Genomic DNA, 13,365 nt, shown 5'->3' on the forward strand with positions numbered 1-13,365 from the left:
TCTCAATTAAATTCTGATTAACTCCATTAATGGAATAAATTTGGAAATCTCTATTGTGCCTACTGCACATCTTAACAATGAGTGAAAAAAATCATAGTATTTCACCTCTGACATTGAATTCCTTTCTTTGAACATGATTTCTCAAGAACTGGGAATAGACACTTACTGAGACCTTTAGCAAAAAGAAATGATACACTTTGTAGAGAGGGGAAGGATTGTATTTGTTGAGGCTCCATTTAGAGAATCACATGAAAATTCCTTTTACCTAAAAATGTAACTTTCTGGTAAGAGAGGTATGCTATTCTCTCTCTCTGTCTTTGCCTCTCTCTCTCTCTCATCTGTCCATCATCTATCATATTTACATTGCCACTCATCTCTAGAAACATGACTCTGGACCACAATTGTCTAGGAGAGGAGATTGTGTCATAAGAAAACATTAAAAACAAGAAATGCTCATTCACAGTGGAAGACTGAGACGTTTTAGAATTTGATACTGCCAGTTTACACAGGCACCAATAGTGGGTTCCTACCGGTTCAGACCGGTACGTCGGATCGGTAGTGGTTTGGCAGCCTGGGTCGCTGGAACCGGCAGTGACCCAGGCCTGCCACTTCCCTAAACCGATTCTCCTGGCGGTGCCATCTTGTTTTTTGCTTCTGCGCATGTGCAGAGCAATTTTTATTTGGATGTGCACGCAGCCATGAGCGAACCTACCCCTGACAGGCACACTTACAAAACAACCATTACATATTTAAACAGTAGAAATTGTTTGAAGAAATGTCCATCTGGGTTCAGTTCCAAATGGGAAGAAAGACACTGGAAACATGGAGACTGCTTGGAAAGATGGTTTTTAATGGTGGACAGGATCACATGGTTTGAGGTCCTGGGGGAAAAAGGAAAGAGATGCTGAGAGTCCCCTGGTTTTATGCCCTCTCTGGGCTTTTGAATTTGAGCTTGTATTCTGATTGGTTCTCAGGCTCCCATGGGACCATGCAGGGGCAACTCTGTAGGCTGTCCTGAGTCCCAGGCTTGGTTGAGCCTTGCTGGGTGATGTAATCTTCCCAGGTGCCATGTGGTGAGATGGGTAGAGGGCTAATCCTATCATGTCCTGAGGGCCATATCTTAATCCCATCACCCTGGAGCTGAAAGGGGGGGGGGGAGCAGGGAGCTGCTTTGTCTTTAAAACATGTTTCTCCTTTTCTCATCCAGGAAACATAATATTCTGCCTTTTTAATATTTCCTAGAATAATTCATTCTTCTAGGAGAGGGGTGGGTGCTAACTTCCTACAATCCCCCTTTTCCCCCAAAAACATGTGAATGGAACACACATGTTCTTGGAAGTCCTTGCTTCTTGTGGGCCGGTGGACACATGCGCATGTGCAGAAGCAGGCATAATTTCTAAACCCACAACTGGGTCTGAAAGGGGAACAGTGTGGCAAGCAGCAAGATCTTAGGAGAGACCCATGCAGCATCTTTTTCTAAGTAGAAGGGAAACCCTTTTTCAACTGAAGGACACGCTCATTATGCCTCTAAGACAGGACTGTCAAACTTGTGGCCCACGGGCCAGGTGCATCACATGCTGGCCACGCCCACACCGGTTTTAGCAAAGGGAAAAAAAGTTGTGATACATCACATGAGGCTGTTGGGGCAATGCAAGTTTGACACCCCTGGTCTAAGACGTCCTTTTTTCCTTTCTTTGTGACATCTTCATCAATGACTTGGACAAGGGGATAGATGGGGAACTCATCAAATTTCCAGATGGCACCAAGCTGGCAGGAATAGCCAACACTCAGAAGATAGGCTCAAGATACAGAAGGATCCTTTTTTTTTTAATAAAGAGTTTTATTATTTTTCAAATACAAAAATAAACATTCCATCTTTCCTTATGCAGTCTTTCGTCTGGGTACAAACATCTCTGTGCAATATCGTTCCTCTTTTGCCACATCTTTCACATTCATATTAACATTATTTCCCTAAGTTTAGTATTATAATATTGAGCATTTAAACATTATAAAACTCTCTATTGTTCTTCTTAATATCTTCTAGTAATAATGTCATATTAACATTAAACATCATTATTCTCATCATACGCATACTTACAGTTTTCATCTTATTTATATCGCTGTCTAAGTGTATTGTCTACTTATTTTTTAGCTTTCTTCATTTCCAAACTCCTTTTTTATTCTCCAACCATTGGTAAAATACTTCCCAAATCATATAATATTTAAGTTTGCTTTTTCTCCTTAATTGCTAATGTTAATCTGTTCATTTCTGCACTTTCTAATATTTTCCTTATCATCTTCTAAGCAATAGTCTCATCAAAAAAATTACACTTTTCCAATGTTGTGCAAATACAATTCTAGCTGTGGTTAATACATGAATGATTAAATATACATTCTCTTTATTATAAATTTCAGGTAGAATTGCTAGCAGAAATGCTTCTAGCGGGCGTTTGCGGGCGTTTGCGGGCGTTTGCGGGCGTTTTTCTACAAGCCACGACAGCCACGACAGCCTGAGACAGCCTGAGACAAGACTGAGACAAGTCCAACGACGCCCTGAGCGGTTAGTGACGGGGTTACGATGGCGTCCCATACGAGAGAAGGTGGAGGGAGGTGTTGGTGGCAGAGGCGGCCCGGAAAACCATCGGGGGGCTTTAAACATCAATCCCCCGACCCGCTGGACCCGCCGGAAGCCCCGAGCCTTCTAGAAGCCCAGTGGAGATCGTGGGAGGTTGGAGCTGGGCTTGAAACATCTGTTGTGAAACACCTGAGTCGCCGGGGATGTCGGATTTGTTGAGGGCGCCGGAATGAATAACAGAGGCCTCCTGTGGGGCTTGGAAGAACTGCGGGGAACTATTTGATCTCCCCCCCCCCCACCGCTATGAATCATCTGCTCACCCTCTTATGGACTTTTAAGAACTGCCTAATCCCTACTATGGGCCCTACTTATTTTTAGCTACTTCTACCTATCTCTTTCTCCATCCCTCCTTTTCCCATTTTGTTACCTTGGTTGCCGTTCTGTTATGATTTTTACGTGTAGACTTATTTAACACCTCAGCACCCAGAATCCATCTTTAGCCCGGTGTATCTACTATCTATTATTTGTTATGTATACGAGGTCTGATCTTATTTTATTGCGGGAATCCCCCCTCTCGCAGTTATGTCCTCCTGCCCTTTCTAGGACCCACCTCGAGGACGGGTTTATTAACCCAGAGAGGTGGAGGAAGCGCACATTGAGGGGTTTTTTAATAAATTCTTTTTTAAAAATTGTAAGGGGTTCTAGGGGTGGGGGGGGGGAACCGGTTAGGAGGGATGGTAGAGCCAGGCACTTAGGTGTGGTCGAAAGAGGAGGGAGCGGAGTGGGGGAGGAGAGGGAAGATAGCATTCCTGTTCAGGGCTCCTTAATACCAACGGTCGTGGGGAGGGGCAGGTGTGAGGACAATTTAAGAACGCGTAGTCGGTTGGGAGACCGGGGCTTTTGGTCATTCCTGGTCGTTTGTACCAACCCCTGCATACTAGGTGGTCAGGATCTACAGACCCAAGGCCTGAGACTGCTGTTATGCAACGCGAGGTCCGTTGTCAATAAGGCCCCCCTCATTTACGATCTAATTTTGGAGGGGGAGCCGGACCTCGCCGGAATAACCGAGACCTGGTTGGGCCACGAGGGAGGTCTACCCCTTGTGGAAATGTGCCCACCAGGTTATCGAGCATTTCACCAGCCTCGGGCCCAGGGAAGGGGCGGTGGGGTAGCAGTGATTATCCGGGAAGACTTAGAGCCGAGAGAGTTCACCGTGCCGCAGACATCCGGGTGTGAGTCCCTCGTCGTGAGATGGGGCCCAGGGAGGCAGTTGGGCCTGCTGATAGTATACCTGGCTCCTCGCTATACATCAGCGGCCCTGCCCGAACTCCTTGAGCTGATCTCATCGGTGGCGGTTGAGACCCCCAAACTTTTAGTGATGGGGGATTTTAACCTGCCGTCGATGGGAGAAGCATCTGAGGGGGTGCGGGAGTTCATGGCTTCCATGACAGCCATGGACCTGACCCAGTTAATTCAGGGTCCTACTCACGAGGGAGGCCACACCCTGGACCTTGTTTTTGTCTCTGGCCAGTGGACGAGTGATCTGGGAATAGGGGATCTAGACATTATTCCCCTGTCATGGTCGGATCACTCACTTCTCCGGCTGGACTTCCCTGGTGCTACCCCCCGCCGCGAGGAGGCGGAACTGGAAGGTATTAGATGGTTCCGCCCCAAGCGCCTGATGGAACCAGATAGGTTCCAGACGGAACTTGGGCCACCCCCTGTGGACCTGACCCGCCCCCGGGTGGAGGACCTGGTAGACGCATGGAATAGTGCGACTGCCGGGGCCCTAAACCGGGTGGCGCCTCTGCGGCCTCTCCTGCGGCGACGAACCACCCTGGCACCTTGGTTTACCGAGGAGCTAAGGGTGATGAAACGCCACAAGAGACGCCTAGAGAGTCGTTGGAGATCCTCCCGTTCCGAATTTGACCGAGCACAGGTACGAGCATATTTGAAGACGTACCTCGTGGCATTAAGAGCGGCCAAACGTCAACATTGTGCCGCTCTTATTGCGTCTGCAGATAACCGCCCTGCCGCCCTGTTTCGGGTGACCCGTTCCCTCTTGTTTGAGAGACCACGGGAAGCCCCACTACAGGGCAGAGCAGAGGAGTTTGGGAAATATCTACAGGACAAAGTCACTCAAATCCGGACGGGATGGGCCCCTTTCAGTGGTCCAGTAGAGACGCCCGTGGCGAGTCTTGAGGGACCGCTCTGGGAGGAGTTCGACTCGGTTGCCATCGAGGATTTGGACAGGTTGCGTGGACGTCTGCGACCCACCACATGTTTATTGGACCCGTGTCCCTCCTGGCTTGTACTGGCATCCTGGGAGGTTACGCGCGACTGGCTCCTGGGCCTGGTGAACGCCTCGTTGGGTGAGGGGTCTCTACCGGCCGCCTTGAAAGAGGCGGTGGTGAGGCCCCTGCTCAAGAAGCCTTCCCTGGACCCAACGGACCTAGTCAATTATCGTCCGGTCTCCAACCTTCCTTTTTTAGCGAAGGTTGTAGAGAGTGTGGTGGCACAGCAGTTCCCTCGTCACCTGGAGGAAAATGATTATCTAGACCCGCGCCAGTCCGGCTTCCGACCCGGGCACAGCACTGAGACGGCCTTGGTCGCATTGGTTGATGATCTCTGGAGGGCCAGAGATAGGGGTTGTTCCTCTATCCTGGTCCTATTAGATCTCTCGGCGGCGTTCGATACCATCGACCATGGTATCCTGTTGCGCCGGCTAGAGGGGCTGGGAGTCAGGGGCACCGTTTTACGGTGGTTTGGCTCCTACCTCTCTGATCGGACGCAACGTGTGTTGGCAGGGGAGCAGAGTTCGACCCGGAGGCCACTCACATGTGGAGTGCCACAGGGATCGGTGCTCTCGCCTCTCCTGTTCAACACATATATGAAACCGCTGGGCGAGATCATCCGTGGTTTTGGGGTGGGATATCATCTGTATGCTGATGATACTCAGCTATACATTTCCACCCCGAACCACCCCAACGAGGCCGTTGAAATGATGTCCCGGTGTTTGGAGGCCGTACGGGTCTGGATGGATGGCAACCGACTAAAACTCAACCCTTCCAAGACGGAGTGGCTGTGGCTTCCGGCCTCCCGGTTCAACCAGGTGCTTCCATCTCTGGCCATTGGGGGCGTCCAACTAGCCCCCATGGAACAGGTGCGCAATTTGGGCGTCCTCCTAGATGCCCGGCTGTCCATGGATGACCATGTAACAGCCGTGGCAAGGGGGGCGTTCCATCAGGTCCGCCTGATGCGCCAATTGCGCCCCTTATTGGACCGGGATGCCCTACGCACAGTCACCCATGCGCTAGTGACGTCTCGCCTGGATTACTGCAATGCTCTCTACATGGGGCTTCCCTTGAGATGCACTCGGAGACTACAGTTGGTCCAGAACGCGGCCGCGCGGGTGATTATGGGGAGGACTAGATACTCCCCTGTAACACCTCTCCTGCGCGAGCTGCACTGGCTTCCTGTGGTCTTCCGAGTGCGTTTCAAGGTTTTGATTATGATCTTTAAAGCGCTTCATGGCATAGGGCCTAGTTACATGCAGGATCGCATCCTGCCCCACACATCCCTACGACCGATTCGCTCACACAGAGAGGGACTTCTCCGGGTGCCGTCCGCCAAACAGTGTCGGGGGGCGACACCCAGGAGCAGAGCCTTCTCTGTGATGGGCCCAGCCCTGTGGAATGACCTCCCCCGTGACATCAGGATTACGTCCGATCTCCGCTCCTTCCGTGTACAGCTGAAGACCCACCTCTTTCAATTATCTGGCCTGGCTCAATCGTAATTTTTCTCTTATTCCTCCTAACTGTTTTTTAAATTGTTTTTAAACGTTAAATTTTTAATTACATATTGAGTTCTTACAATTGGGGTATTTTAATGCTAATTTTAACTGTCTATATGATGTAATTTGTTACCTCCTCCGTGTCCGTGTCCGTGTATGTGTATATGTGTTTGGTATGTATGTATGTCTATTTGTTTTTTATACATTTTCTATGTTTTATATGCTCCATTGTACGCCGCCCCGAGTCCTACTTGGAAAGGGAGCGGCTAATAAATTCAATTTATTATTATTATTATTATAGCTTCAGCTCAATACGTTGTTGTATCATCTCTTCCAACCAGGTCTTAATTTTTTTCCAATACTTCTTTGCCTCTCCACCACATATGATAATAAGATCCAGGTGTTTGGTGGCACTGCCAACATTTAGTTGTCTTTAAACATCTTTCATGTGACATCTTCATCAATGACTTGGAGGAGGGGATAGATGGGGAACTCATCAAATTTGCAGATGACACCAAGCTGGCAGGAATAGCCAACATTCCAGAAGATAGGCTAAAGATACAGAAGGATCTTGACAGACTTGAACATTGGGCACTATCTAATAAAATGAAATTCATTGGTGAAAAGAGTACGGTTCTACATTTAGGCAAGAAAAACAAAATGTAACGGGATACAGTATAGGTGGTACCTTGCTCAACAGTAGTAACTGTGTGAGGGATCTTGGAGTCCTAGTGGACAACCATTTAAATATGAGCCAGCAGTGTGCAGCAGCTGCCAAAAAAGCCAACACAGTTCTAGGCTGCATCAACAGAGGGACAGAATCAAGATCACGTGAAGTGTTAATACCACTTTATAATGCCTTGGTAAGGCCACACGTGGAATACTTCATCCAATTTTGGTTGCCACAATGTAAAAAAAGATGTTGAGGCTCTAGAAAGAGTGCAGAGAAGAGCAACAAAGGTGATTAGGGGATTGGAGATTTAAAAATATAAAGAACGGTTGCTTGTACTGGATATGTCTGATGAAAAGAAAGGCATGGGGTGTTCCAATATCTCAGGGGTTGCCACAAAGAATGGGGAGTCAAACTATTCTCCAAAGCACCTGAGGGTAGGACAAGGAGCAATGGGTGGAAATGAATCAAGGAGAGAAGCAACTTAGAACTGAGGAGAAATTTCCTGACAGTGAGAACAATTAATCATTGGAACAACTTACCTTCAGAACAGTGGTGGGTTGCTCTTACCGTCGCTACTGGTATGCTGCTCATGGGGCCGCACGTCCTGTTCATGCATGCGCGCTGCGCATGCATGTACAATCTACCGTCCCTGCAACGCCCAGCTGCTTGTTGGGGCTCACACAGGCACTGCATGCTGTACGCACATGCACAATTGGCTGGTTGCTTTAAAAACAGGTATAGAATGGGGGCGGGCGGATGGGCCAAATGAGTCGTCGTATTGGTATGCTATCAGCTGCTCCTGGCTACTACCGGTACGGCCGTACTATACCGGACCTGCAGGAACCCACCACTGCTCTAGAAGTTGTGAATACTCCAACACTAAGTTTTTAAGAAGATGTGGGATAACCATTTGTCTGGTGTAGGGTTTGCTACCTAAGCAGGGGGTTGGACTAGAAGACCTCCAAAGTCCCTTCCAAATCTGTTATTCTATTCTATTCCTTTTTCCAATAAGAGACAGAAAAAGGAGGACAAATATGCATACTGGAAGCATGGACTGATGTCTTGTGAGTGAGTTTTAAAATCAGCCCAAAGGCTGCAAGTGGTTCATCCTGTTCAGCCACAGGTGGTCCAGCCTTTATTGGAAATCTGCTTCTGTTCCCCCCAACCCCTCCTGCCTGTCACGTGCAACTCACATGTTCCCATTCCTATATTCCCTCCACTTCTGCAAAATAGCTGGTTAGGTTCGTCTCTCAGAACGTTGACAATAGCATTCCATAACCTTTCAATGATAATAACCACTGGCCCAGATTTCTCAAAACTGATACTACATCAGACAGCAACGTGCTGGTGGAAAAATCTGATTGTTTGTGATCCATCATTTCCAGAAACAAAACCAGGTGTGAGCCTTGGTCTAAATAGGTGGATAGTTCAGACATATGGTTTGAACTTAAGGAGACAGAAAAGCCCATTGGGCAGATCTTGCTTTCATATAGGCAAAGAAAAGGCTAGCAGGTTGTAGGAAGTTAAAACCTGCCCCTCTCCTAGAAAAATGAAATATCCTGGGAAATATTGAAAAGGCAGATTATTATATTTCCCTGGATTAAAAAAAATGGAGAAACATGTTTTAGGCAGAAAACGGAATCACTCTTAATAGCCCCCACCTTTGGGCCATTAAAAAGTCTGAGCTAGTTTACATAACAAAGGTAGGATTAACCTTCTACAGAAACTCACCACAAGGCACCTGGGAAAATTACATCAGCCCACAAGGCAACCAAAGTTGGGCTCAAAGCACAGCCTAAAGAGTTGCCCCATGGGAGTCTGACAACCAATCAGAATTCAAGATCAGAGAGGGCATAAAACCAGGAACTTTCAGCATCTCTGTCTCCTTTGTTCTTCACCCAACATGTAGAAGCATGTGATTCCCCCTTTTCTGTTCAGGAGCTCAAGGCATGTGATCCTGTCCACCATAAAACCATCTTTCCAAGCAGCCTCCGTGTTTCCAGTGTCTTTTTCCCCACTTGGAGCCGAACCCAGAAGGACATTTCTTCCAACAAGATATTGTGACCAGCAGCCACGGAGATGAGAGTAAGACCATTCTTATCTCGGGCAATACAGTTTACCAACCTATTCCCAGATGAATGTAGTTATTGAAAAATTGAGCTAGTTCTTTCAAAAAGTGTGGGTTGTTTCTCTAAAAGCAAATGAAGCTCAGAGTGAAGGAAGCAGATCTGACTTATTGAGAAACTCAGCCTCAGCGTAATTCAGCCGTGTAATCTACACCTGGATGGGGTCACTGATTGGTTCCAGGAGCTGCAGAAGCCAATGGCTCTCAATTTGCAACTGTGAAGACTAAGCCATATTTTCACACAAAACTCCAGAGAGAAGATAGTTGTTCCAGCTGGGCAACCAATAGCCTAAAGTGATTTGTTTAAGTCTCTTTTAGGTGTTTGCTGCAGATACTTTGCAAAGAGATGAGTCATTGGAATGAGGCAAAGAAATAAAGCTTTGAATCTTTAAATCTGTAGCATTGCAGGTATTTTTTTTAACTTATAAATGCTTGGTCATGTCTTTTAGCCAGTTATAGATAAGAGCTGAGAAAGTTTGATACTGTTGCATGCTGTTCCACTGCCTGCAGGTTATAATTTGTAAGAAAAACTTCCTGCATATGAACAATTAACAGTTATTAATAATTGTGAAGGATGCAACAATTTAACACAGCAAGGATGAGGTATTCCCAAGCCTAGCAAGTGTTGAGCCAATCTTCTCATTCTGTGTGTTTCTCCATTGTACTCCCATACAACAGGCCGACCTTTGAAATCTCCTTATAATGTGTGACACAGAAAAGGTTATTTATTTCTGCAGAGAGGATTCTAAAGAAGAGCTCTGCTGGATCAGAGCAATCTAGGCTAGCATTCAGTTCCTGCTTTCCAGCCAGATGCCTCCAGATGCCCACAAACACAAATGAGTGAATCACCCCTCCCATCCATCCATCTTCTCCAGCAACAAGGTGATAGCTCCAATGCTGGAAGTGGCAAAGAGCCATCAAGAGTTTCAGCCGGTGAAAAGCCTTTATGATTTGCCAAAAGTTCAAAGTGCCCACTGAGAAGCGAAGCCCACTGAATTTAATGAGGCTGACTTCCGAGCAAATAAGGAAGGGAGGTCATGGATCATCGTGCTACAGATGAGCCTCCTCCAATCTAATAACAGAATAACAGAGTTTGAAGGGACCTGGGAGGTCCCTTGGTTTAACCCTCTGCTAAAGCAGGAGACCCTAGAACATTTCAGACAAATAGTTGTACAATCTCTTCTTAAAAACCTCCAGTGATAGAACATTCACAACTTCTGAAGGCAACTTGTACCACTGGTTAATTGTTCTGTCAGGAAATTTCTCCTCAGTTCTAAGTTGCTTCTCTCCTTGATTAGTTGCCACCCATTGCTTCTTGTTCCACCCTCAGGTGCCTTGGAGAATAGTTTGACTCCCTCTTCTTTGTGGCAACCCTTGAGATATTGGAACACTGCTATCATGTCACCCCATGTCCTTCTTCTCATTAAACTAGACATACTCAATTCCTGCAACCGTTCTTCATATGTTTTAGTCTCCAGTCCCCTAATCATCTTTGTTGCTCTTCTCTGCACTCTTTCTAGAGTCTCCACATCTTTTCTATATCGTGGCGACCAAAACTGAATGCAGTATTCCAAGTGTGGCCTTACCAAGGCATTATAAAGTGACACTAAACACTTCGTGTCATTTGGATCCTACCTCTCTGTTAATTCCATTTCAAATATGCTGGGCTAAACTAGCAGAATTCCCACCCATCAGGACAACTGTTTTACAGTAGATGGATTAGACAAAAGCCCAGCCCTCTAATTTTGAGCTGTGGAAATGAAGGAGCTAAGCTGGCTGTGAAGCAGAAACAGCAGTCTGTAGTGAGAGAACATTTCTTATGTCTTTTGGTTCCTCAATAGTTGGACTGCAGTGCATTCTTTGCCCTTCCCTGGAAGTTGTAACAAAGCCTTCTTATAGAGGGCCTGGGGTGTCCTTTTGTTTAATCATATCTCACAGGCCGCTCTGTCCTAAGAAGAGAGCAAGAACAAGACTTCTTAGCCTTTTGCAGTAGGCTTGTCTTGCAATGCATGCGATTGGGGGTGGGTGGGAGGGGAGGACTCCAATCCATGGAAATAAAAGATAGCCCAATTTGAACAAGCAGAAGAGATACAAAGGCCCTGTGTCGGCACTTTTTTGTATTTCACTGGGGGGCAAATACTGCCCTTGAGACCCAAGGGAGGAAATTGCCCAGTGGCAAAGCGAAAAAAAGGCCCCTTGTTGAGTCACTCAACAAGTGGTGGGGGAGCTTTTGATGTTGGAAAAGATAATTAATGTCTGCCATGATAATAAACGCAGATAGGGAGTAAGAGCAGGTTCAGGAGTTTGTCCCTCCAGGGTAATCCCACCAACTGGAGTAACCACTCAAGTCACATTCCTCTCCTCCCTGCCCCATTGATTTGAGCTACCAAATGTGGGCTACCGAAATCCCGATGACCGCAAAACGGCAGCAAAGAATTAGAAGATTTTTCTGCCTGTTATTCGCCATCTATGACCATCCATCTTGCTGCAGCAGTACCACTTTTGCTCTTACATCATTCAGTTAGTTCTGACCTTTCATGACCCAATGAATTCATTCGGGTTTTCTGTCTGAGTTCTTGTGAGCTCATGCTTGTGTGCGTCATCGGTGAGATTATCTCACTACCTTGTGTTCTGTGGCCTCTCTTTGCAGTAGCCCAGCACAAAGGACTTCTCCAGTGATATGTGCCTTTACATAATAATAATAATAATAATTTTTATTTGATTAGCCGCAACCCTCTCCCGAAGGACTCGGGGCGGCGTACAATCAAAACAAATAAAAATACACATAAGACAAACATATATACAAAAAGAACAGAGACATATACATATGTGCATGGAGGAGAGTTGACTTATAAGTGAAAGACAATTAAAAACACAATTTAAAATCCCCTTAAATAAAATTACTAAATTAAAAAACCCATCAGGAGCGATACGAAGTTATGGTTGAGCCAGGCCAGCTATTTGGAAAAGGTGGGTCTTGAGCTTGACACGGAAGGAGCGGAGGTCAGTAGTGGTCCTAATATCCGGGGGGAGGTCATTCCACAGGGCTGGGCCCGCCACAGAGAAGGCTCTGCTCCTAGGCGCCGCCCCATGGCACTGTCTGGTGGACGGCACCTGGAGAAGTCCCTCTCTGTGCGAGCGGATGGGTCGTAGGGATGTATGGGGCAGAATACGATCCCGCAGGTAACTAGGTCCTGAGCCATGGAGCGCTTTAAAGATCGTAATCAAGACCTTGAAACGCACTCGATAGACCACAGGAAGCCAGTGCAGCTCGCGCAGGAGAGGTGTCACATGGGAGTACTTGGTACTCCCCATAATCACCCGCGCGGCCGCATTCTGGACCAACTGCAGTCTCCGAGTGCATTTCAAGGGAAGCCCCATGTAGAGGGGCTACATGATGTATCCAAAACATCTCAGTGTTAACATTGTTATTTCAGTGACTTAACAACATGGTTTCACTTCTAATATTGAGTTGGTAGTCCTATGCTTTATTTCCCTTTCAGGAGAACCCCTTCCCGAGAACATGCCATCTTCTGACCCAAATCTTAACTACCTCATTGAGCTTCTTTTTTGGCTCTAGCTATTTCCTATTTAGCCTCTACTTTACTCCCTGCGTCTTTGGATAAGATATTCCAAACCAACAAGTTATCCCTCTTCTTTATTTTCCAAGGAAATTGAGTTTATTGGTTTAGTCAGATCCTATCTTCTCTTTGTTCCTTTGAAGATAATCTTCCAGGAAGTGTGCTTGAAGTTGCACAGGAACAACCCGGAGTCGTTGTTGTTGTTGTTTTATCATAAAACTGTTTGAAAGGCCTATGCTGTATTTCTGTTAGGCTTCCAGTTCTCATGACTGTGTGCAAGCATGGATTGAAAGAACTAAGGGTAATGATAGTAATTTAAACATGCCCTTCAGATATGTTGGTCTCCAGCTTCTGACATCCCAGCAACTGATAAAGGGAATTGTTTATCCAATACATTGAGATGATATTAGGTGGGAGAAGCCGGTAAATACATTTCCAGATATTTTTTTCCACAATTGAATTTCAAATATTAAAAATATGATGATATCTAGAGGTTGTATAATCAGTTTGGGTATACTTTGGAACTCTCCGTAATTAAGTAGATTTGTAGCATTTTGTTATTTTGTATAATTTATTTTGTTCCTGTTGATAACCGGGAGGACTAAAACAGAACTAAGG

The sequence above is a fragment of the Natrix helvetica genome (assembly GCF_964273705.1).
Source record: "Natrix helvetica genome assembly, chromosome: 1".
NCBI lineage: Eukaryota > Metazoa > Chordata > Lepidosauria > Squamata > Natricidae > Natrix > Natrix helvetica.